Source organism: Channa argus, unplaced genomic scaffold (genome assembly GCF_033026475.1).
Source record: "Channa argus isolate prfri unplaced genomic scaffold, Channa argus male v1.0 Contig011, whole genome shotgun sequence".
In the NCBI taxonomy this organism is placed as follows: domain Eukaryota; kingdom Metazoa; phylum Chordata; class Actinopteri; order Anabantiformes; family Channidae; genus Channa; species Channa argus.
The window spans coordinates 672,781-695,543 of NW_027125230.1; the positions used below are offsets into that span (position 1 = coordinate 672,781).

At 43.6% G+C, this 22,763-nt stretch overlaps 22 pseudogenes; all 22 read right to left on the reverse strand.

Moving 5' to 3' along the window:
* Positions 1-347: 347 nt before the first annotated feature.
* LOC137111909 (5S ribosomal RNA) lies at positions 348-466 on the reverse strand (annotated as a pseudogene).
* An 857-nt stretch (positions 467-1,323) lies between these two features.
* LOC137111437 (5S ribosomal RNA) lies at positions 1,324-1,442 on the reverse strand (annotated as a pseudogene).
* An 857-nt stretch (positions 1,443-2,299) lies between these two features.
* On the reverse strand, positions 2,300-2,418 carry LOC137111910 (5S ribosomal RNA; annotated as a pseudogene).
* Positions 2,419-3,275: 857 nt separating this feature from the next.
* Positions 3,276-3,394, reverse strand: LOC137112025 (5S ribosomal RNA; annotated as a pseudogene).
* An 857-nt stretch (positions 3,395-4,251) lies between these two features.
* LOC137111438 (5S ribosomal RNA) lies at positions 4,252-4,370 on the reverse strand (annotated as a pseudogene).
* An 857-nt stretch (positions 4,371-5,227) lies between these two features.
* LOC137111911 (5S ribosomal RNA) lies at positions 5,228-5,346 on the reverse strand (annotated as a pseudogene).
* An 856-nt stretch (positions 5,347-6,202) lies between these two features.
* On the reverse strand, positions 6,203-6,321 carry LOC137111912 (5S ribosomal RNA; annotated as a pseudogene).
* An 857-nt stretch (positions 6,322-7,178) lies between these two features.
* LOC137111913 (5S ribosomal RNA) lies at positions 7,179-7,297 on the reverse strand (annotated as a pseudogene).
* An 857-nt stretch (positions 7,298-8,154) lies between these two features.
* LOC137111915 (5S ribosomal RNA) lies at positions 8,155-8,273 on the reverse strand (annotated as a pseudogene).
* Positions 8,274-8,524: 251 nt separating this feature from the next.
* Positions 8,525-8,643, reverse strand: LOC137111416 (5S ribosomal RNA; annotated as a pseudogene).
* An 857-nt stretch (positions 8,644-9,500) lies between these two features.
* On the reverse strand, positions 9,501-9,619 carry LOC137111916 (5S ribosomal RNA; annotated as a pseudogene).
* Positions 9,620-9,870: 251 nt separating this feature from the next.
* On the reverse strand, positions 9,871-9,989 carry LOC137112104 (5S ribosomal RNA; annotated as a pseudogene).
* Positions 9,990-10,846: 857 nt separating this feature from the next.
* LOC137111917 (5S ribosomal RNA) lies at positions 10,847-10,965 on the reverse strand (annotated as a pseudogene).
* Positions 10,966-11,216: 251 nt separating this feature from the next.
* LOC137112105 (5S ribosomal RNA) lies at positions 11,217-11,335 on the reverse strand (annotated as a pseudogene).
* An 857-nt stretch (positions 11,336-12,192) lies between these two features.
* LOC137111400 (5S ribosomal RNA) lies at positions 12,193-12,311 on the reverse strand (annotated as a pseudogene).
* A 389-nt stretch (positions 12,312-12,700) lies between these two features.
* On the reverse strand, positions 12,701-12,819 carry LOC137111918 (5S ribosomal RNA; annotated as a pseudogene).
* Positions 12,820-13,676: 857 nt separating this feature from the next.
* On the reverse strand, positions 13,677-13,795 carry LOC137111919 (5S ribosomal RNA; annotated as a pseudogene).
* An 857-nt stretch (positions 13,796-14,652) lies between these two features.
* LOC137111554 (5S ribosomal RNA) lies at positions 14,653-14,771 on the reverse strand (annotated as a pseudogene).
* Positions 14,772-15,628: 857 nt separating this feature from the next.
* Positions 15,629-15,747, reverse strand: LOC137111639 (5S ribosomal RNA; annotated as a pseudogene).
* A 4,398-nt stretch (positions 15,748-20,145) lies between these two features.
* LOC137111921 (5S ribosomal RNA) lies at positions 20,146-20,264 on the reverse strand (annotated as a pseudogene).
* An 857-nt stretch (positions 20,265-21,121) lies between these two features.
* Positions 21,122-21,240, reverse strand: LOC137111922 (5S ribosomal RNA; annotated as a pseudogene).
* An 857-nt stretch (positions 21,241-22,097) lies between these two features.
* On the reverse strand, positions 22,098-22,216 carry LOC137111555 (5S ribosomal RNA; annotated as a pseudogene).
* Between the last annotated feature and the right edge of the window lie 547 nt (positions 22,217-22,763).

Sequence of the window (22,763 nt, forward strand, 5' to 3'; positions counted from 1 at the left end):
TTGGAAACCAAGAACAGCAAACAGGTGCTTATGCCAGAAAGAGCCTCGCTAGCTGTTGGGAACCGTACTTTTAAAACTCCAGGAAGTGTAGGATGGACCAATCAGCTTCCTGTACTGCCCCCCAATCCGGCCAATCAGGCAGGGCACCTATAAGAACAACAAAATAAAAACAACACATATGGCCAGGACCGTAACATGGTCTACTAGTAATGAAGCACGATGGTTGGCAAACCAATAAAGTAGCAAAACAGCAATGTAAGAACAAAATTTGATGAAAATATAGAACAATTTCTATGAATAAATAGGCAGTAACACCAGCTTGTGCTGCCCGTAAACCCAAGCAAAAAAGCTTACAGCACCTGGTATTCCCAGGCGGTCTTCCTACCAAGTACTAACCAGGCCCGGCTCTATTTGGCTGCCGAGATCGGACGAGATCGGGCGCTTAGAGAGCGGTGTGGCCGTAAGCTGCATTTGACATCATCAACAGCTCTTAAAAACGCTGGAGAAGTAGAATGCATGACACTTGCTAAGAAGAAGATAAATGTGGCAAAGTACAAAGTACTATAACTGTACTGGTCTGTTACGCCCCTGTCTAGGGGGTCAGGGTGCAACATACAAAGATAAATTAGCATGTTCCCTCTCCGATCCCCAAACCAAAATCCAGGATCGAGATGTTCCAACAGAATGATATTTATTTTAAACGAAAGAAAGTGTCAAACAAAACATGACACTACAACTCAGGGCGAACCAAGGCCAACATAATAAACAAAATAAGCCATTTCCCACAGAATGTGCTAGCTAGCCTGATAGAAATAAACAAACCAAAAGACAGTCACTAACCCTAACTCCCTAATGTGAAAACAGTCCAAAGAAAATGGCAGTCCACCCCTACAGATTTAATACTATTTACAAAATATACAATTTATAAACAAAACCACGGCACAAAACCTAACAATTCAAAAATGCTAAATAAGGTTTGGAAACCAAGAACAGCAAACAGGTGCTGATGCCAGAAAGAGCCTCGCTAGCTGTTGGGAACCGTACTTTTAAAACTCCAGGAAGTGTAGGATGGACCAATCAGCTTCCTGTACTTCCCCCAAATCCGGCCAATCAGGAAGGGCACCTATAAGAACAACAAAATAAAAACAACACATATGGCCAGGACCGTAACATGGTCTACTAGTAATGAAGCACGATGGTTGACAAACCAATAAAGTAGCAAAACAGCAATGAAAGAACAAAATTTGATGAAAATATAGAACAATTTCTATGAATAAATAGGCAGTAACACCAGCTTGTGCTGCCCGTAAACCCAAGCAAAAAAGCTTACAGCACCTGGTATTCCCAGGCGGTCTTCCTACCAAGTACTAACCAGGCCCGGCTCTATTTGGCTGCCTAGATCGGACGAGATCGGGCGCTTAGAGAGCGGTGTGGCCGTAAGCTGCATTTGACATCATCAACAGCTCTTAAAAACGCTGGAGAAGCAGAATTCATGACACTTGCTAAGAAGAAGATAAATGTGGCAAAGTACAAAGTACTATAACTGTACTGGTCTGTTACGGCCCTGTCTAGGGGGTCAGGGTGCAACATACAAAGATAAATTAGCATGTTCCCTCTCCGATCCCCAAACCAAAATCCAGGATCGAGATGTTCCAACAGAATGATATTTATTTTAAACGAAAGAAAGTGTCAAACAAAACATGACACTACAACTCAGGGCGAACCAAGGCCAACATAATAAACAAAATAAGCCATTTCCCACAGAAAGTGCTAGCTAGCCTGATAGAAATAAAAAAACCAAAAGACAGTCGCTAACCCTAACTCCCTAATGTGAAAACAGTCCAAAGAAAATGGCAGTTCACCCCTACAGATTTAATACTATTTACAAAATATACAATTTATAAACAAAACCACGGCACAATACCTAACAATTCTAAAATGCTAAATAAGGTTTGGAAACCAAGAACAGCAAACAGGTGCTGATGCCAGAAAGAGCCTCGCTAGCTGTTGGGAACCGTACTTTTAAAACTCCAGGAAGTGTAGGATGGACCAATCAGCTTCCTGTACTTCCCCCAAATCCGGCCAATCAGGCAGGGCACCTATAAGAACAACAAAATAAAAACAACACATATGGCCAGGACCGTAACATGGTCTACTAGTAATGAAGCACGATGGTTGACAAACCAATAAAGTAGCAAAACAGCAATGAAAGAACAAAATTTGATGAAAATATAGAACAATTTCTATGAATAAATAGGCAGTAACACCAGCTTGTGCTGCCCGTAAACCCAAGCAAAAAAGCTTACAGCACCTGGTATTCCCAGGCGGTCTTCCTACCAAGTACTAACCAGGCCCGGCTCTATTTGGCTGCCGAGATCGGACGAGATCGGGCGCTTAGAGAGCGGTGTGGCCGTAAGCTGCATTTGACATCATCAACAGCTCTTAAAAACGCTGGAGAAGCAGAATTCATGACACTTGCTAAGAAGAAGATAAATGTGGCAAAGTACAAAGTACTATAACTGTACTGGTCTGTTACGGCCCTGTCTAGGGGGTCAGGGTGCAACATACAAAGATAAATTAGCATGTTCCCTCTCCGATCCCCAAACCAAAATCCAGGATCGAGATGTTCCAACAGAATGATATTTATTTTAAACGAAAGAAAGTGTCAAACAAAACATGACACTACAACTCAGGGCGAACCAAGGCCAACATAATAAACAAAATAAGCCATTTCCCACAGAAAGTGCTAGCTAGCCTGATAGAAATAAACAAACCAAAAGACAGTCGCTAACCCTAACTCCCTAATGTGAAAACAGTCCAAAGAAAATGGCAGTTCACCCCTACAGATTTAATACTATTTACAAAATATACAATTTATAAACAAAACCACGGCACAAAACCTAACAATTCTAAAATGCTAAATAAGGTTTGGAAACCAAGAACAGCAAACAGGTGCTGATGCCAGAAAGAGCCTCGCTAGCTGTTGGGAACCGTACTTTTAAAACTCCAGGAAGTGTAGGATGGACCAATCAGCTTCCTGTACTTCCCCCAAATCCGGCCAATCAGGCAGGGCACCTATAAGAACAACAAAATAAAAACAACACATATGGCCAGGACCGTAACATGGTCTACTAGTAATAAAGCACGATGGTTGACAAACCAATAAAGTAGCAAAACAGCAATGAAAGAACAAAATTTGATGAAAATATAGAACAATTTCTATGAATAAATAGGCAGTAACACCAGCTTGTGCTGCCCGTAAACCCAAGCAAAAATGCTTACAGCACCTGGTATTCCCAGGCGGTCTTCCTACCAAGTACTAACCAGGCCCGGCTCTATTTGGCTGCCGAGATCGGACGAGATCGGGCGCTTAGAGAGCGGTGTGGCCGTAAGCTGCATTTGACATCATCAACAGCTCTTAAAAACGCTGGAGAAGCAGAATTCATGACACTTGCTAAGAACAAGATAAATGTGGCAAAGTACAAAGTACTATAACTGTACTGGTCTGTTACGGCCCTGTCTAGGGGGTCAGGGTGCAACATACAAAGATAAATTAGCATGTTCCCTCTCCGATCCCCAAACCAAAATCCAGGATCGAGATGTTCCAACAGAATGATATTTATTTTAAACGAAAGAAAGTGTCAAACAAAACATGACACTACAACTCAGGGCGAACCAAGGCCAACATAATAAACAAAATAAGCCATTTCCCACAGAAAGTGCTAGCTAGCCTGATAGAAATAAACAAACCAAAAGACAGTCGCTAACCCTAACTCCCTAATGTGAAAACAGTCCAAAGAAAATGGCAGTTCACCCCTACAGATTTAATACTATTTACAAAATATACAATTTATAAACAAAACCACGGCACAAAACCTAACAATTCTAAAATGCTAAATAAGGTTTGGAAACCAAGAACAGCAAACAGGTGCTGATGCCAGAAAGAGCCTCGCTAGCTGTTGGGAACCGTACTTTTAAAACTCCAGGAAGTGTAGGATGGACCAATCAGCTTCCTGTACTTCCCCCAAATCCGGCCAATCAGGCAGGTCACCTATAAGAACAACAAAATAAAAACAACACATATGGCCAGGACCGTAACATGGTCTACTAGTAATGAAGCACGATGGTTGACAAACCAATAAAGTAGCAAAACAGCAATGAAAGAACAAAATTTGATGAAAATATAAAACAATTTCTATGAATAAATAGGCAGTAACACCAGCTTGTGCTGCCCGTAAACCCAAGCAAAAAAGCTTACAGCACCTGGTATTCCCAGGCGGTCTTCCTACCAAGTACTAACCAGGCCCGGCTCTATTTGGCTGCCTAGATCGGACGAGATCGGGCGCTTAGAGAGCGGTGTGGCCGTAAGCTGCATTTGACATCATCAACAGCTCTTAAAAACGCTGGAGAAGCAGAATTCATGACACTTGCTAAGAAGAAGATAAATGTGGCAAAGTACAAAGTACTATAACTGTACTGGTCTGTTACGCCCCTGTCTAGGGGGTCAGGGTGCAACATATAAAGATAAATTAGCATGTTCCCTCTCCGATCCCCAAACTAAAATCCAGGATCGAGATGTTCCAACAGAATGATATTTATTTTAAACGAAAGAAAGTGTCAAACAAAACATGACACTACAACTCAGGGCGAACCAAGGCCAACATAATAAACAAAATAAGCCATTTCCCACAGAAAGTGCTAGCTAGCCTGATAGAAATAAACAAACCAAAAGACAGTCGCTAACCCTAACTCCCTAATGTGAAAACAGTCCAAAGAAAATGGCAGTTCACCCCTACAGATTTAATACTATTTACAAAATATACAATTTATAAACAAAACCACGGCACAAAACCTAACAATTCTAAAATGCTAAATAAGGTTTGGAAACCAAGAACAGCAAACAGGTGCTGATGCCAGAAAGAGCCTCGCTAGCTGTTGGGAACCGTACTTTTAAAACTCCAGGAAGTGTAGGATGGACCAATCAGCTTCCTGTACTTCCCCCAAATCCGGCCAATCAGGCAGGGCACCTATAAGAACAACAAAATAAAAACAACACATATGGCCAGGACCGTAACATGGTCTACTAGTAATGAAGCACGATGGTTGACAAACCAATAAAGTAGCAAAACAGCAATGAAAGAACAAAATTTGATGAAAATATAGAACAATTTCTATGAATAAATAGGCAGTAACACCAGCTTGTGCTGCCCGTAAACCCAAGCAAAAAAGCTTACAGCACCTGGTATTCCCAGGCGGTCTTCCTACCAAGTACTAACCAGGCCCGGCTCTATTTGGCTGCCGAGATCGGACGAGATCGGGCGCTTAGAGAGCGGTGTGGCCGTAAGCTGCATTTGACATCATCAACAGCTCTTAAAAACGCTGGAGAAGCAGAATGCATGACACTTGCTAAGAAGAAGATAAATGTGGCAAAGTACAAAGTACTATAACTGTACTGGTCTGTTACGCCCCTGTCTAGGGGGTCAGGGTGCAACATACAAAGATAAATTAGCATGTTCCCTCTCCGATCCCCAAACCAAAATCCAGGATCGAGATGTTCCAACAGAATGATATTTATTTTAAACGAAAGAAAGTGTCAAACAAAACATGACACTACAACTCAGGGCGAACCAAGGCCAACATAATAAACAAAATAAGCCATTTCCCACAGAAAGTGCTAGCTAGCCTGATAGAAATAAACAAACCAAAAGACAGTCGCTAACCCTAACTCCCTAATGTGAAAACAGTCCAAAGAAAATGGCAGTTCACCCCTACAGATTTAATACTATTTACAAAATATACAATTTATAAACAAAACCACGGCACAAAACCTAACAATTCTAAAATGCTAAATAAGGTTTGGAAACCAAGAACAGCAAACAGGTGCTGATGCCAGAAAGAGCCTCGCTAGCTGTTGGGAACCGTACTTTTAAAACTCCAGGAAGTGTAGGATGGACCAATCAGCTTCCTGTACTTCCCCCAAATCCGGCCAATCAGGCAGGGCACCTATAAGAACAACAAAATAAAAACAACACATATGGCCAAGACCGTAACATGGTCTACTAGTAATGAAGCACGATGGTTGACAAACCAATAAAGTAGCAAAACAGCAATGAAAGAACAAAATTTGATGAAAATATAGAACAATTTCTATGAATAAATAGGCAGTAACACCAGCTTGTGCTGCCCGTAAACCCAAGCAAAAAGCTTACAGCACCTGGTATTCCCAGGCGGTCTTCCTACCAAGTACTAACCAGGCCCGGCTCTATTTGGCTGCCGAGATCGGACGAGATCGGGCGCTTAGAGAGCGGTGTGGCCGTAAGCTGCATTTGACATCATCAACAGCTCTTAAAAACGCTGGAGAAGCAGAATTCATGACACTTGCTAAGAAGAAGATAAATGTGGCAAAGTACAAAGTACTATAACTGTACTGGTCTGTTACGGCCCTGTCTAGGGGGTCAGGGTGCAACATACAAAGATAAATTAGCATGTTCCCTCTCCGATCCCCAAACCAAAATCCAGGATCGAGATGTTCCAACAGAATGATATTTATTTTAAACGAAAGAAAGTGTCAAACAAAACATGACACTACAACTCAGGGCGAACCAAGGCCAACATAATAAACAAAATAAGCCATTTCCCACAGAAAGTGCTAGCTAGCCTGATAGAAATAAACAAACCAAAAGACAGTCGCTAACCCTAACTCCCTAATGTGAAAACAGTCCAAAGAAAATGGCAGTTCACCCCTACAGATTTAATACTATTTACAAAATATACAATTTATAAACAAAACCACGGCACAAAACCTAACAATTCTAAAATGCTAAATAAGGTTTGGAAACCAAGAACAGCAAACAGGTGCTGATGCCAGAAAGAGCCTCGCTAGCTGTTGGGAACCGTACTTTTAAAACTCCAGGAAGTGTAGGATGGACCAATCAGCTTCCTGTACTTCCCCCAAATCCGGCCAATCAGGCAGGGCACCTATAAGAACAACAAAATAAAAACAACACATATGGCCAGGACCGTAACATGGTCTACTAGTAATGAAGCACGATGGTTGACAAACCAATAAAGTAGCAAAACAGCAATGAAAGAACAAAATTTGATGAAAATATAGAACAATTTCTATGAATAAATAGGCAGTAACACCAGCTTGTGCTGCCCGTAAACCCAAGCAAAAAAGCTTACAGCACCTGGTATTCCCAGGCGGTCTTCCTACCAAGTACTAACCAGGCCCGGCTCTATTTGGCTGCCGAGATCGGACGAGATCGGGCGCTTAGAGAGCGGTGTGGCCGTAAGCTGCATTTGACATCATCAACAGCTCTTAAAAACGCTGGAGAAGCAGAATGCATGACACTTGCTAAGAAGAAGATAAATGTGGCAAAGTACAAAGTACTATAACTGTACTGGTCTGTTACGCCCCTGTCTAGGGGGTCAGGGTGCAACATACAAAGATAAATTAGCATGTTCCCTCTCCGATCCCCAAACCAAAATCCAGGATCGAGATGTTCCAACAGAATGATATTTATTTTAAACGAAAGAAAGTGTCAAACAAAACATGACACTACAACTCAGGGCGAACCAAGGCCAACATAATAAACAAAATAAGCCATTTCCCACAGAAAGTGCTAGCTAGCCTGATAGAAATAAACAAACCAAAAGACAGTCGCTAACCCTAACTCCCTAATGTGAAAACAGTCCAAAGAAAATTGCAGTTCACCCCTACAGATTTAATATTATTTACAAAATATACAATTTATAAACAAAACCACGGCACAAAACCTAACAATTCAAAAATGCTAAATAAGGTTTGGAAACCAAGAACAGCAAACAGGTGCTGATGCCAGAAAGAGCCTCGCTAGCTGTTGGGAACCGTACTTTTAAAACTCCAGGAAGTGTAGGATGAACCAATCAGCTTCCTGTACTGCCCCCCAATCCGGCCAATCAGGCAGGGCACCTATAAGAACAAGAAAATAAAAACAACACATATGGCCAGGACCGTAACATGGTCTACTAGTAATGAAGCACGATGGTTGGCAAACCAATAAAGTAGCAAAACAGCAATGAAAGAACAAAATTTGATGAAAATATAGAACAATTTCTATGAATAAATAGGCAGTAACACCAGCTTGTGCTGCCCGTAAACCCAAGCAAAAAAGCTTACAGCACCTGGTATTCCCAGGCGGTCTTCCTACCAAGTACTAACCAGGCCCGGCTCTATTTGGCTGCCGAGATCGGACGAGATCGGGCGCTTAGAGAGCGGTGTGGCCGTAAGCTGCATTTGACATCATCAACAGCTCTTAAAAACGCTGGAGAAGCAGAATGCATGACACTTGCTAAGAAGAAGATAAATGTGGCAAAGTACTAAAACGGTACTGGTCTAGTAGTAAAGAAGCACGATGGTTGACAAACCAATAAAGTAGCAAAACAGCTATGAAAGAACAAAATTTGATGAAAATATAGAACAATTTCTATGAATAAATAGGCAGTAACACCAGGCTGTGCTGCCCGTAAACCCAAGCAAAAAAGCTTACAGCACCTGGTATTCCTAGGCGGTCTTCCTACCAAGTACTAACCAGGCCCGGCTCTATTTGGCTGCCGAAATCGGACGAGATCGGGCGCTTAGAGAGCGGTGTGGCCGTAAGCTGCATTTGACATCATCAACAGCTCTTAAAAACGCTGGAGAAGCAGAATGCATGACACTTGCTAAGAAGAAGATAAATGTGGCAAAGTACAAAGTACTATAACTGTACTGGTCTGTTACGCCCCTGTCTAGGGGTTCAGGGTGCAACATACAAAGATAAATTAGCATGTTCCCTCTCCGATCCCCAAACCAAAATCCAGGATCGAGATGTTCCAACAGAATGATATTTATTTTAAACGAAAGAAAGTGTCAAACAAAACATGACACTACAACTCAGGGCGAACCAAGGCCAACATAATAAACAAAATAAGCCATTTCCCACAGAAAGTGCTAGCTAGCCTGATAGAAATAAACAAACCAAAAGACAGTCGCTAACCCTAACTCCCTAATGTGAAAACAGTCCAAAGAAAATGGCAGTTCACCCCTACAGATTTAATACTATTTACAAAATATACAATTTATAAACAAAACCACGGCACAAAACCTAACAATTCAAAAATGCTAAATAAGGTTTGGAAACCAAGAACAGCAAACAGGTGCTGATGCCAGAAAGAGCCTCGCTAGCTGTTGGGAACCGTACTTTTAAAACTCCAGGAAGTGTAGGATGGACCAATCAGCTTCCTGTACTGCCCTCCAATCCGGCCAATCAGGCAGGGCACCTATAAGAACAAGAAAATAAAAACAACACATATGGCCAGGACCGTAACATGGTCTACTAGTAATGAAGCACGATGGTTGGCAAACCAATAAAGTAGCAAAACAGCAATGAAAGAACAAAATTTGATGAAAATATAGAACAATTTCTATGAATAAATAGGCAGTAACACCAGCTTGTGCTGCCCGTAAACCCAAGCAAAAAAGCTTACAGCACCTGGTATTCCCAGGCGGTCTTCCTACCAAGTACTAACCAGGCCCGGCTCTATTTGGCTGCCGAGATCGGACGAGATCGGGCGCTTAGAGAGCGGTGTGGCCGTAAGCTGCATTTGACATCATCAACAGCTCTTAAAAACGCTGGAGAAGCAGAATGCATGACACTTGCTAAGAAGAAGATAAATGTGGCAAAGTACTAAAACGGTACTGGACTAGTAGTAAAGAAGCACGATGGTTGACAAACCAATAAAGTAGCAAAACAGCAATGAAAGAACAAAATTTCATGAAAATATAGAACAATTTCTATGAATAAATCGGCAGTAACACCAGGCTGTGCTGCCCGTAAACCCAAGCAAAAAAGCTTACAGCACCTGGTATTCCTAGGCGGTCTTCCTACCAAGTACTAACCAGGCCCGGCTCTATTTGGCTGCCGAGATCGGACGAGATCGGGCGCTTAGAGAGCGGTGTGGCCGTAAGCTGCATTTGACATCATCAACAGCTCTTAAAAACGCTGGAGAAGCAGAATGCATGACACTTGCTAAGAAGAAGATAAATGTGGCAAAGTACAAAGTACTATAACTGTACTGGTCTGTTACGCCCCTGTCTAGGGGGTCAGGGTGCAACATACAAAGATAAATTAGCATGTTCCCTCTCCGATCCCCAAACCAAAATCCAGGATCGAGATGTTCCAACAGAATGATATTTATTTTAAACGAAAGAAAGTGTCAAACAAAACATGACACTACAACTCAGGGCGAACCAAGGCCAACATAATAAACAAAATAAGCCATTTCCCACAGAAAGTGCTAGCTAGCCTGATAGAAATAAACAAACCAAAAGACAGTCGCTAACCCTAACTCCCTAATGTGAAAACAGTCCAAAGAAAATGGCAGTTCACCCCTACAGATTTAATACTATTTACAAAATATACAATTTATAAACAAAACCACGGCACAAAACCTAACAATTCAAAAATGCTAAATAAGGTTTGGAAACCAAGAACAGCAAACAGGTGCTGATGCCAGAAAGAGCCTCGCTAGCTGTTGGGAACCGTACTTTTAAAACTCCAGGAAGTGTAGGATGGACCAATCAGCTTCCTGTACTGCCCTCCAATCCGGCCAATCAGGCAGGGCACCTATAAGAACAAGAAAATAAAAACAACACATATGGCCAGGACCGTAACATGGTCTACTAGTAATGAAGCACGATGGTTGGCAAACCAATAAAGTAGCAAAACAGCAATGAAAGAACAAAATTTGATGAAAATATAGAACAATTTCTATGAATAAATAGGCAGTAACACCAGCTTGTGCTGCCCGTAAACCCAAGCAAAAAAGCTTACAGCACCTGGTATTCCCAGGCGGTCTTCCTACCAAGTACTAACCAGGCCCGGCTCTATTTGGCTGCCGAGATCGGACGAGATCGGGCGCTTAGAGAGCGGTGTGGCCGTAAGCTGCATTTGACATCATCAACAGCTCTTAAAAACGCTGGAGAAGCAGAATGCATGACACTTGCTAAGAAGAAGATAAATGTGGCAAAGTACTAAAACGGTACTGGACTAGTAGTAAAGAAGCACGATGGTTGACAAACCAATAAAGTAGCAAAACAGCAATGAAAGAACAAAATTTCATGAAAATATAGAACAATTTCTATGAATAAATCGGCAGTAACACCAGGCTGTGCTGCCCGTAAACCCAAGCAAAAAAGCTTACAGCACCTGGTATTCCTAGGCGGTCTTCCTACCAAGTACTAACCAGGCCCGGCTCTATTTGGCTGCCGAGATCGGACGAGATCGGGCGCTTAGAGAGCGGTGTGGCCGTAAGCTGCATTTGACATCATCAACAGCTCTTAAAAACGCTGGAGAAGCAGAATGCATGACACTTGCTAAGAAGAAGATAAATGTGGCAAAGTACAAAGTACTATAACTGTACTGGTCTGTTACGCCCCTGTCTAGGGGGTCAGGGTGCAACATACAAAGATAAATTAGCATGTTCCCTCTCCGATCCCCAAACCAAAATCCAGGATCGAGATGTTCCAACAGAATGATATTTATTTTAAACGAAAGAAAGTGTCAAACAAAACATGACACTACAACTCAGGGCGAACCAAGGCCAACATAATAAACAAAATAAGCCATTTCCCACAGAAAGTGCTAGCTAGCCTGATAGAAATAAACAAACCAAAAGACAGTCGCTAACCCTAACTCCCTAATGTGAAAACAGTCCAAAGAAAATGGCAGTCCACCCCTACAGATTTAATACTATTTACAAAATATACAATTTATAAACAAAACCACGGCACAAAACCTAACAATTCAAAAATGCTAAATAATGTTTGGAAACCAAAAACAGCAAACAGGTGCTGATGCCAGAAAGAGCCTCGCTAGCTGTTGGGAACCGTACTTTTAAAACTCCAGGAAGTGTAGGATGGACCAATCAGCTTCCTGTACTGCCCCCCAATCCGGCCAATCAGGCAGGGCACTTATAAGAACAAGAAAATAAAAACAACACATATGGCCAGGACCGTAACATGGTCTACTAGTAATGAAGCACGATGGTTGGCAAACCAATAAAGTAGCAAAACAGCAATGAAAGAACAAAATTTGATGAAAATATAGAACAATTTCTATGAATAAATAGGCAGTAACACCAGCTTGTGCTGCCCGTAAACCCAAGCAAAGAAGCTTACAGCACGTGGTATTCCCAGGCGGTCTTCCTACCAAGTACTAACCAGGCCCGGCTCTATTTGGCTGCCGAGATCGGACGAGATCGGGCGCTTAGAGAGCGGTGTGGCCGTAAGCTGCATTTGACATCATCAACAGCTCTTAAAAACGCTGGAGAAGCAGAATGCATGACACTTGCTAAGAAGAAGATAAATGTGGCAAAGTACAAAGTACTATAACTGTACTGGTCTGTTACGCCCCTGTCTAGGCTGTGGAACAAGATGGCGGCGCGGCAGAAGCTCGCAGCGGCCTCTCCGGATCCAACAAATGGTGTTTTTGCCGTATTTAGCCAGACCCTTTACAGTACATGGACACCACAGTCAGCTGTGTTCATGTTTACGACCGCCAGACATTGCTGCGGCACAGGGTTCATACATACAATAATCTGCACGAGGAAGTAATTGGTAACCTTCGCGAATAAATAGGCAGTAAAACCAGCTTGTGCTGCCCGTAAACCCAAGCAAAAAAGCTTACAGCACCTGGTATTCCCAGGCGGTCTTCCTACCAAGTACTAACCAGGCCCGGCTCTATTTGGCTGCCGAGATCGGACGAGATCGGGCGCTTAGAGAGCGGTGTGGCCGTAAGCTGCATTTGACATCATCAACAGCTCTTAAAAACGCTGGAGAAGCAGAATGCATGACACTTGCTAAGAAGAAGATAAATGTGGCAAAGTACAAAGTACTATAACTGTACTGGTCTGTTACGCCCCTGTCTAGGGGGTCAGGGTGCAACATACAAAGATAAATTAGCATGTTCCCTCTCCGATCCCCAAACCAAAATCCAGGATCGAGATGTTCCAACAGAATGATATTTATTTTAAACGAAAGAAAGTGTCAAACAAAACATGACACTACAACTCAGGGCGAACCAAGGCCAACATAATAAACAAAATAAGCCATTTCCCACAGAAAGTGCTAGCTAGCCTGATAGAAATAAACAAACCAAAAGACAGTCGCTAACCCTAACTCCCTAATGTGAAAACAGTCCAAAGAAAATGGCAGTTCACCCCTACAGATTTAATACTATTTACAAAATATACAATTTATAAACAAAACCACGGCACAAAACCTAACAATTCAAAAATGCTAAATAAGGTTTGGAAACCAAGAACAGCAAACAGGTGCTGATGCCAGAAAGAGCCTCGCTAGCTGTTGGGAACCGTACTTTTAAAACTCCAGGAAGTGTAGGATGGACCAATCAGCTTCCTGTACTGCCCTCCAATCCGGCCAATCAGGCAGGGCACCTATAAGAACAAGAAAATAAAAACAACACATATGGCCAGGACCGTAACATGGTCTACTAGTAATGAAGCACGATGGTTGGCAAACCAATAAAGTAGCAAAACAGCAATGAAAGAACAAAATTTGATGAAAATATAGAACAATTTCTATGAATAAATAGGCAGTAACACCAGCTTGTGCTGCCCGTAAACCCAAGCAAAAAAGCTTACAGCACCTGGTATTCCCAGGCGGTCTTCCTACCAAGTACTAACCAGGCCCGGCTCTATTTGGCTGCCGAGATCGGACGAGATCGGGCGCTTAGAGAGCGGTGTGGCCGTAAGCTGCATTTGACATCATCAACAGCTCTTAAAAACGCTGGAGAAGCAGAATGCATGACACTTGCTAAGAAGAAGATAAATGTGGCAAAGTACAAAGTACTATAACTGTACTGGTCCTTTACGCCCCTGTCTAGGGGGTCAGGGTGCAACATACAAAGATAAATTAGCATGTTCCCTCTCCGATCCCCAAACCAAAATCCAGGATCGAGATGTTCCAACAGAATGATATTTATTTTAAACGAAAGAAAGTGTCAAACAAAACATGACACTACAACTCAGGGCGAACCAAGGCCAACATAATAAACAAAATAAGCCATTTCCCACAGAAAGTGCTAGCTAGCCTGATAGAAATAAACAAACCAAAAGACAGTCGCTAACCCTAACTCCCTAATGTGAAAACAGTCCAAAGAAAATGGCAGTTCACCCCTACAGATTTAATACTATTTACAAAATATACAATTTATAAACAAAACCACGGCACAAAACCTAACAATTCAAAAATGCTAAATAAGGTTTGGAAACCAAGAACAGCAAACAGGTGCTGATGCCAGAAAGAGCCTCGCTAGCTGTTGGGAACCGTACTTTTAAAACTCCAGGAAGTGTAGGATGGACCAATCAGCTTCCTGTACTGCCCCCCAATCCGGCCAATCAGGCAGGGCACCTATAAGAACAAGAAAATAAAAACAACACATATGGCCAGGACCGTAACATGGTCTACTAGTAATGAAGCACGATGGTTGGCAAACCAATAAAGTAGCAAAACAGCAATGAAAGAACAAAATTTGATGAAAATATAGAACAATTTCTATGAATAAATAGGCAGTAACACCAGCTTGTGCTGCCCGTAAACCCAAGCAAAGAAGCTTACAGCACGTGGTATTCCCAGGCGGTCTTCCTACCAAGTACTAACAAGGCCCGGCCCTATTTGGCTGCCGAGATCGGACGGGATCGGGCGCTTAGAGAGCGGTGTGGCCGTAAGCTGCATTTGACATCATCAACAGCTCTTAAAAACGCTGGAGAAGCAGAAAGCATGACACTTGCTAAGAAGAAGATAAATGTGGCAAAGTACAAAGTACTATAACTGTACTGGTCTGTTACGCCCCTGTCTAGGGGGTCAGGGTGCAACATACAAAGATAAATTAGCATGTTCCCTCTCCGATCCCCAAACCAAAATCCAGGATCGAGATGTTCCAACAGAATGATATTTATTTTAAACGAAAGAAAGTGTCAAACAAAACATGACACTACAACTCAGGGCGAACCAAGGCCAACATAATAAACAAAATAAGCCATTTCCCACAGAAAGTGCTAGCTAGCCTGATAGAAATAAACAAACCAAAAGACAGTCGCTAACCCTAACTCCCTAATGTGAAAACAGTCCAAAGAAAATGGCAGTTCACCCCTACAGATTTAATACTATTTACAAAATATACAATTTATAAACAAAACCACGGCACAAAACCTAACAATTCAAAAATGCTAAATAAGGTTTGGAAACCAAGAACAGCAAACAGGTGCTGATGCCAGAAAGAGCCTCGCTAGCTGTTGGGAACCGTACTTTTAAAACTCCAAGAAGTGTAGGATGGACCAATCAGCTTCCTGTACTGCCCCCCAATCCGGCCAATCAGGCAGGGCACCTATAAGAACAAGAAAATAAAAACAACACATATGGCCAGGACCGTAACATGGTCTACTAGTAATGAAGCACGATGGTTGGCAAACCAATAAAGTAGCAAAACAGCAATGAAAGAACAACATTTGATGAAAATATAGAACAATTTCTATGAATAAATAGGCAGTAACACCAGCTTGTGCTGCCCGTAAACCCAAGCAAAGAAGCTTACAGCACGTGGTATTCCCAGGCGGTCTTCCTACCAAGTACTAACAAGGCCCGGCCCTATTTGGCTGCCGAGATCGGACGGGATCGGGCGCTTAGAGAGCAGTGTGGCCGTAAGCTGCATTTGACATCATCAACAGCTCTTAAAAACGCTGGAGAAGCAGAATGCATGACACTTGCTAAGAAGATAAATGTGGCAAAGTACAAAGTACTATAACTGTACTGGTCTGTTACGCCCCTGTCTAGGCTGTGGAACAAGATGGCGGCGCGGCAGTAGCTCGCAGCGGCCTCTCCGGATCCAACAAATGGTGTTTTTGCCGTATTTAGCCAGACCCTTTACAGTACATGGACACCACAGTCAGCTGTGTTCATGTTTACGACCGCCAGACATTGCTGCGGCACAGGGTTCATACATACAATAATCTGCACGAGGAAGTAATTGGTAACCTTCGCGACCTCGGCTTGCTACGACCCCAGCGACAAATACCAGGCCCCCAGCCCTCGGTGTCACCTGACGCCGGTGGCCAGGTGAGGGGACGTCGGAAGCGCTGCTCGAGGAAGCGGAAGCGCGGCAAGCGGGCGGGTGTCCGTGCTAGGCTAAATGCTAACCCTAGCCGGCCGGCTCTACCGTCCATTCTCCTCTCCAACGTCTGCTCCCTGGACAATAAACTAGACTAAATCCGACTCCAGCGGACCACGCGGCGAGAATTCAGAGACTGCTGCATCTTTGTTTTCACGGAGACGTGGCTCAGTGACAGAGTTCCGGAAGCCGCCATCCAGCTAGACGGGCTAACCGTGTTTCGCGCCGACAGAAACGCTGCTCTGTGCGGTAAGACTCGCGGTGGTGGCGTGTGTGTTTACATCAACACGGAGTGGTGCAAGAACTCTGTGCTTGTCTCACGTTTCTGCTCATCGCTAGTGGAGTTTGTGACTGTTAGATGCAGACCGTTCTATTTACCACGGGAATTCACCACTGTTTTCATTGTCGGAGTGTACATTCCCCCCAGCGCTAATGCTAAGGAGGCACTGTGTGAACTCTACGGTGCTATTAGCGACCTGCAGAACGCTCACCCCGACGGACTGTTTATTATTGCCGGAGATTTCAACCATGCGAATCTCAGGACTGTGCTCCCTAAACTTCATCAGCATGTGGACTTTGCAACGAGAGGAGGGAACACGCTGGATCTTGTTTACACAAACATCCCCGGCGCGTATCGTGCGGAGCCCCGCCCCCATCTCGGCTACTCAGACCACATCTCGGTTATGCTAATTCCAGCATACAGACCGCTCGTCAGACGCTCTAAACCGGTTCTGAAACAGGTGAAAACCTGGCCAGCAGGAGCTACTTCTGCTCTTCAAGACTGTTTTGAGTGCACTGACTGGGACATGTTTAGGGAGGCCGCAACCAACGGCGATTCCATCAACTTGGAGGAATACACGTCAACAGTAACCAGCTACATCAGCAAGTGCGTTGACGATGTGACCATCTCCAAGACCATCACTACACGCTCCAACAGGAAGCCGTGGATAAATGCCAATGTGTGGGCGCTGCTGAAACAAAGAGACGCTGCCTTCAGAACAGGGGACAAGACGGCCTTGAGAACAGCAAGGGCCAAACTGTCCCGTGCCATTAGAGAGGCAAAGCGCGCACACTCAAAGAAAATCCACGACCACTTCGAAGACAGCGGAGACACCCGGCGCATGTGGCAGGGCATCCATGCGATCACGAACTACAAGACAACTTCACCTGATTGTGACCGCGACGCCTCCCTCCCAGATGCGCTGAACCACTTCTACGCCCGGTTTGAGGCACAGAACAACGTGAAGGCGAGGAAGTCCACTCCACCTCCCAGTGACCAGGTGCTCTGTCTAACCACAGCTGAAGTGAGGAAAACTCTATGCAGAGTTAACCCACGGAAGTCTGCTGGACCAGACAACATTCCTGGCAGAGTGCTCAGGGAGTGCGCAGAACAGCTAGCGGATGTCTTCACAGACATCTTCAACATCTCCCTGAGCAGCAACGTTGTTCCTACGTGCCTCAAGGCAACGACCATCGTGCCTGTGCCTAAGAAGTCTACTGTCTCCTGCCTCAATGACTACCGTCCCGTCGCGCTCACACCCATCGTGATGAAGTGCTTCGAGAGGCTCGTCATGAGGCACATTAAGACCCAACTCCCAACCTCCCTGGACCCCATGCAGTTTGCGTATCGTCCAAATCGTTCCACGGACGATGCCATCTCCACGACCCTCCATCTGGCCCTCACCCACCTGGACAGTAAGGACTCATACGTACGAATGCTGTTCATTGACTTCAGCTCAGCATTCAACACAATCATCCCTCAGCACCTGACTGAGAAATTGAGCATACTGGGCCTGAACACCTCCCTCTGCAACTGGATTCTGGACTTCCTGACTGGAAGACCCCAGTCAGTCCGGATCGGGAACAACATCTCCAGCACCACCACACTGAGCACTGGAGCCCCTCAGGGCTGTGTGCTCAGCCCTCTGCTGTTCACTCTGCTGACGCACGACTGTGTAGCAATGCACAGCTCAAACCACATAGTCAAGTTTGCTGATGACACGACCGTGATGGGTTTAATCAGCAAGAACGACGAGTCAGCCTACAGAGAGGAGGTGCAACGATTAACAGCCTGGTGTGGAGCAAACAACCTGTCTCTGAACGTTGACAAAACTAAAGAGATGGTTGTGGACTTCAGGAGAGCACAGGGTGACCATTCTCCATTGATCATCGATGGATCCTCAGTGGAGATAGTCAAGAGCACCAAATTCCTTGGTGTTCATCTGGCGGACAACCTCACCTGGTCAGTCAACACCAGCTCCATCACCAAGAAGGCCCAGCAGCGTCTCTACTTCCTGAGAAGGCTGAGGAAAGCCCATCTCCCTCCCCCCATCCTGACCATGTTCTACAGAGGGACCATTGAGAGCATCCTGAGCAGCTGCATCACTGCCTGGTTTGGGAACTGCACCGTCGCGGATCGCAAGACCCTACAGAGGATAGTGAGGACAGCTGAGAAGATCATCGGAGTCTCTCTGCCCTCTATCATGCACATTTACACCACACGCTGCATCCGCAAAGCCAACAGCATTGTGGACGACCGCACACACACTCTTCACACTCCTGCCATCAGGAAAGAGGTTCCGAAGCATTCGAGCCACCACATCCAGACTATGCAACAGTTTTTTCCCACAAGCCATCAGGCTCCTCAACACACAGAACTGAAATAGAACTTAAACACACTGCAAACCGAACTCAGCACATTCTCATCACTCACTACTCATCTCATTCCACCACCACTTATTTATTATTTATTTACTTTTATCATTCTACATTTACTGCACTACACTGTTTACCTGCTGTTTTTTTTTGCACATTCCAATGCAATTGCACATTTTTTACATGCTGGACATTTAAATGCACTATACCGTTTACATGCTGCTATTTTTTTTAACACCCCTAGCACACTTAACTGAACTGTACTGTACTGTAAAATAGTATACAGTAGGTTTACTGGTCGGCACTGTCTTGGGTCTTGTGTCTTGTGTCCTGTCCTGTGTTACTTGTGTTGTCTGTCTACACTGTACGTCTGTACTGTTTTTTCGTCTGCACTGTTTGCACTTGGTTGCACTCGATGCACTTTATTATAACTTGTGTTGTTTGTAGCACCTTGGTTCTTGGAGGAACGTTATCTCGTTTCAACTGTGTACTGTGAACAACTGTGTATAGTAGAAATGATAATAAAAGCCACTTGACTTGACTAGGGGGTCAGGGTGCAACATACAAAGATAAATTAGCATGTTCCCTCTCCGATCCCCAAACCAAAATCCAGGATCGAGATGTTCCAACAGAATGATATTTATTTTAAACGAAAGAAAGTGTCAAACAAAACATGACACTACAACTCAGGGCGAACCAAGGCCAACATAATAAACAAAATAAGCCATTTCCCACAGAAAGTGCTAGCTAGCCTGATAGAAATAAACAAACCAAAAGACAGTCGCTAACCCTAACTCCCTAATGTGAAAACAAGAGAAAACAATCAAAAGAAAATGGCAGTCCACCCCTACAGATTTAATACTATTTACAAAATATACAATTTATAAACAAAACCACGGCACAAAACCTAACAATTCAAAAATGCTAAATAAGGTTTGGAAACCAAGAACAGCAAACAGGTGCTGATGCCAGAAAGAGCCTCGCTAGCTGTTGGGAACCGTACTTTTAAAACTCCAGGAAGTGTAGGATGGACCAATCAGCTTCCTGTACTGCCCCCCAATCCGGCCAATCAGGCAGGGCACCTATAAGAACAAGAAAATAAAAACAACACATATGGCCAGGACCGTAACATGGTCTACTAGTAATGAAGCACGATGGTTGGCAAACCAATAAAGTAGCAAAACAGCAATGAAAGAACAAAATTTGATGAAAATATAGAACAATTTCTATGAATAAATAGGCAGTAACACCAGCTTGTGCTGCCCGTAAACCCAAGCAAAAAAGCTTACAGCACCTGGTATTCCCAGGCGGTCTTCCTACCAAGTACTAACCAGGCCCGGCTCTATTTGGCTGCCGAGATCGGACGAGATCGGGCGCTTAGAGAGCGGTGTGGCCGTAAGCTGCATTTGACATCATCAACAGCTCTTAAAAACGCTAGAGAAGCAGAATGCATGACACTTGCTAAGAAGAAGATAAATGTGGCAAAGTACAAAGTACTATAACTGTACTGGTCTGTTACGCCCCTGTCTAGGAGGTCAGGGTGCAACATAAAAAGATAAATTAGCATGTTCCCTCTCCGATCCCCAAACCAAAATCCAGGATCGAGATGTTCCAACAGAATGATATTTATTTTAAACGAAAGAAAGTGTCAAACAAAACATGACACTACAACTCAGGGCGAACCAAGGCCAACATAATAAACAAAATAAGCCATTTCCCACAGAAAGTGCTAGCTAGCCTGATAGAAATAAACAAACCAAAAGACAGTTGCTAACCCTAACTCCCTAATGTGAAAACAGTCCAAAGAAAATGGCAGTTCACCCCTACAGATTTAATACTTTTTACAAAATATACAATTTATAAACAAAACCACGGCACAAAACCTAACAATTCAAAAATGCTAAATAAGGTTTGGAAACCAAGAACAGCAAACAGGTGCTGATGCCAGAAAGAGCCTCGCTAGCTGTTGGGAACCGTACTTTTAAAACTCCAGGAAGTGTAGGATGGACCAATCAGCTTCCTGTACTGCCCCCCAATCCGGCCAATCAGGCAGGGCACCTATAAGAACAACAAAATAAAAACAACACATATGGCCAGGACCGTAACATGGTCTACTAGTAATGAAGCACGATGGTTGGCAAACCAATAAAGTAGCAAAACAGCAATGAAAGAACAAAATTTGATGAAAATATAGAACAATTTCTATGAATAAATAGGCAGTAACACCAGCTTGTGCTGCCCGTAAACCCAAGCAAAAAAGCTTACAGCACCTGGTATTCCCAGGCGGTCTTCCTACCAAGTACTAACCAGGCCCGGCTCTATTTGGCTGCCGAGATCGGACGAGATCGGGCGCTTAGAGAGCGGTGTGGCCGTAAGCTGCATTTGACATCATCAACAGCTCTTAAAAACGCTAGAGAAGCAGAATGCATGACACTTGCTAAGAAGAAGATAAATGTGGCAAAGTACAAAGTACTATAACTGTACTGGTCTGTTACGCCCCTGTCTAGGAGGTCAGGGTGCAACATAAAAAGATAAATTAGCATGTTCCCTCTCCGATCCCCAAACCAAAATCCAGGATCGAGATGTTCCAACAGAATGATATTTATTTTAAACGAAAGAAAGTGTCAAACAAAACATGACACTACAACTCAGGGCGAACCAAGGCCAACATAATAAACAAAATAAGCCATTTCCCACAGAAAGTGCTAGCTAGCCTGATAGAAATAAACAAACCAAAAGACAGTCGCTAACCCTAACTCCCTAATGTTAAAACAGTCCAAAGAAAATGGCAGTTCACCCCTACAGATTTAATACTATTTACAAAATATACAATTTATAAACAAAACCACGGCACAAAACCTAACAATTCAAAAATGCTAAATAAGGTTTGGAAACCAAGAACAGCAAACAGGTGCTGATGCCAGAAAGAGCCTCGCTAGCTGTTGGGAACCGTACTTTTAAAACTCCAGGAAGTGTAGGATGGACTAATCAGCTTCCTGTACTGCCCCCCAATCCGGCCAATCAGGCAGGGCACCTATAAGAACAACAAAATAAAAACAACACATATGGCCAGGACCGTAACATGGTCTACTAGTAATGAAGCACGATGGTTGGCAAACCAATAAAGTAGCAAAACAGCAATGAAAGAACAAAATTTGATGAAAATATAGTACAATTTCTATGAATAAATAGGCAGTAACACCAGCTTGTGCTGCCCGTAAACCCAAGCAAAGAAGCTTACAGCACGTGGTATTCCCAGGCGGTCTTCCTACCAAGTACTAACAAGGCCCGGCCCTATTTGGCTGCCGAGATCGGACGGGATCGGGCGCTTAGAGAGCGGTGTGGCCGTAAGCTGCATTTGACATCATCAACAGCTCTTAAAAACGCTGGAGAAGCAGAATGCATGACACTTGCTAAGAAGAAGATAAATGTGGCAAAGTACAAAGTACTATAACTGTACTGGTCTGTTACGCCCCTGTCTAGGGGGTCAGGGTGCAACATACAAAGATAAATTAGCATGTTCCCTCTCCGATCCCCAAACCAAAATCCAGGATCGAGATGTTCCAACAGAATGATATTTATTTTAAACGAAAGAAAGTGTCAAACAAAACATGACACTACAACTCAGGGCGAACCAAGGCCAACATAATAAACAAAATAAGCCATTTCCCACAGAAAGTGCTAGCTAGCCTGATAGAAATAAACAAACCAAAAGACAGTCGCTAACCCTAACTCCCTAATGTGAAAACAGTCCAAAGAAAATGGCAGTTCACCCCTACAGATTTAATACTATTTACAAAATATACAATTTATAAACAAAACCACGGCACAAAACCTAACAATTCAAAAATGCTAAATAAGGTTTGGAAACCAAGAACAGCAAACAGGTGCTGATGCCAG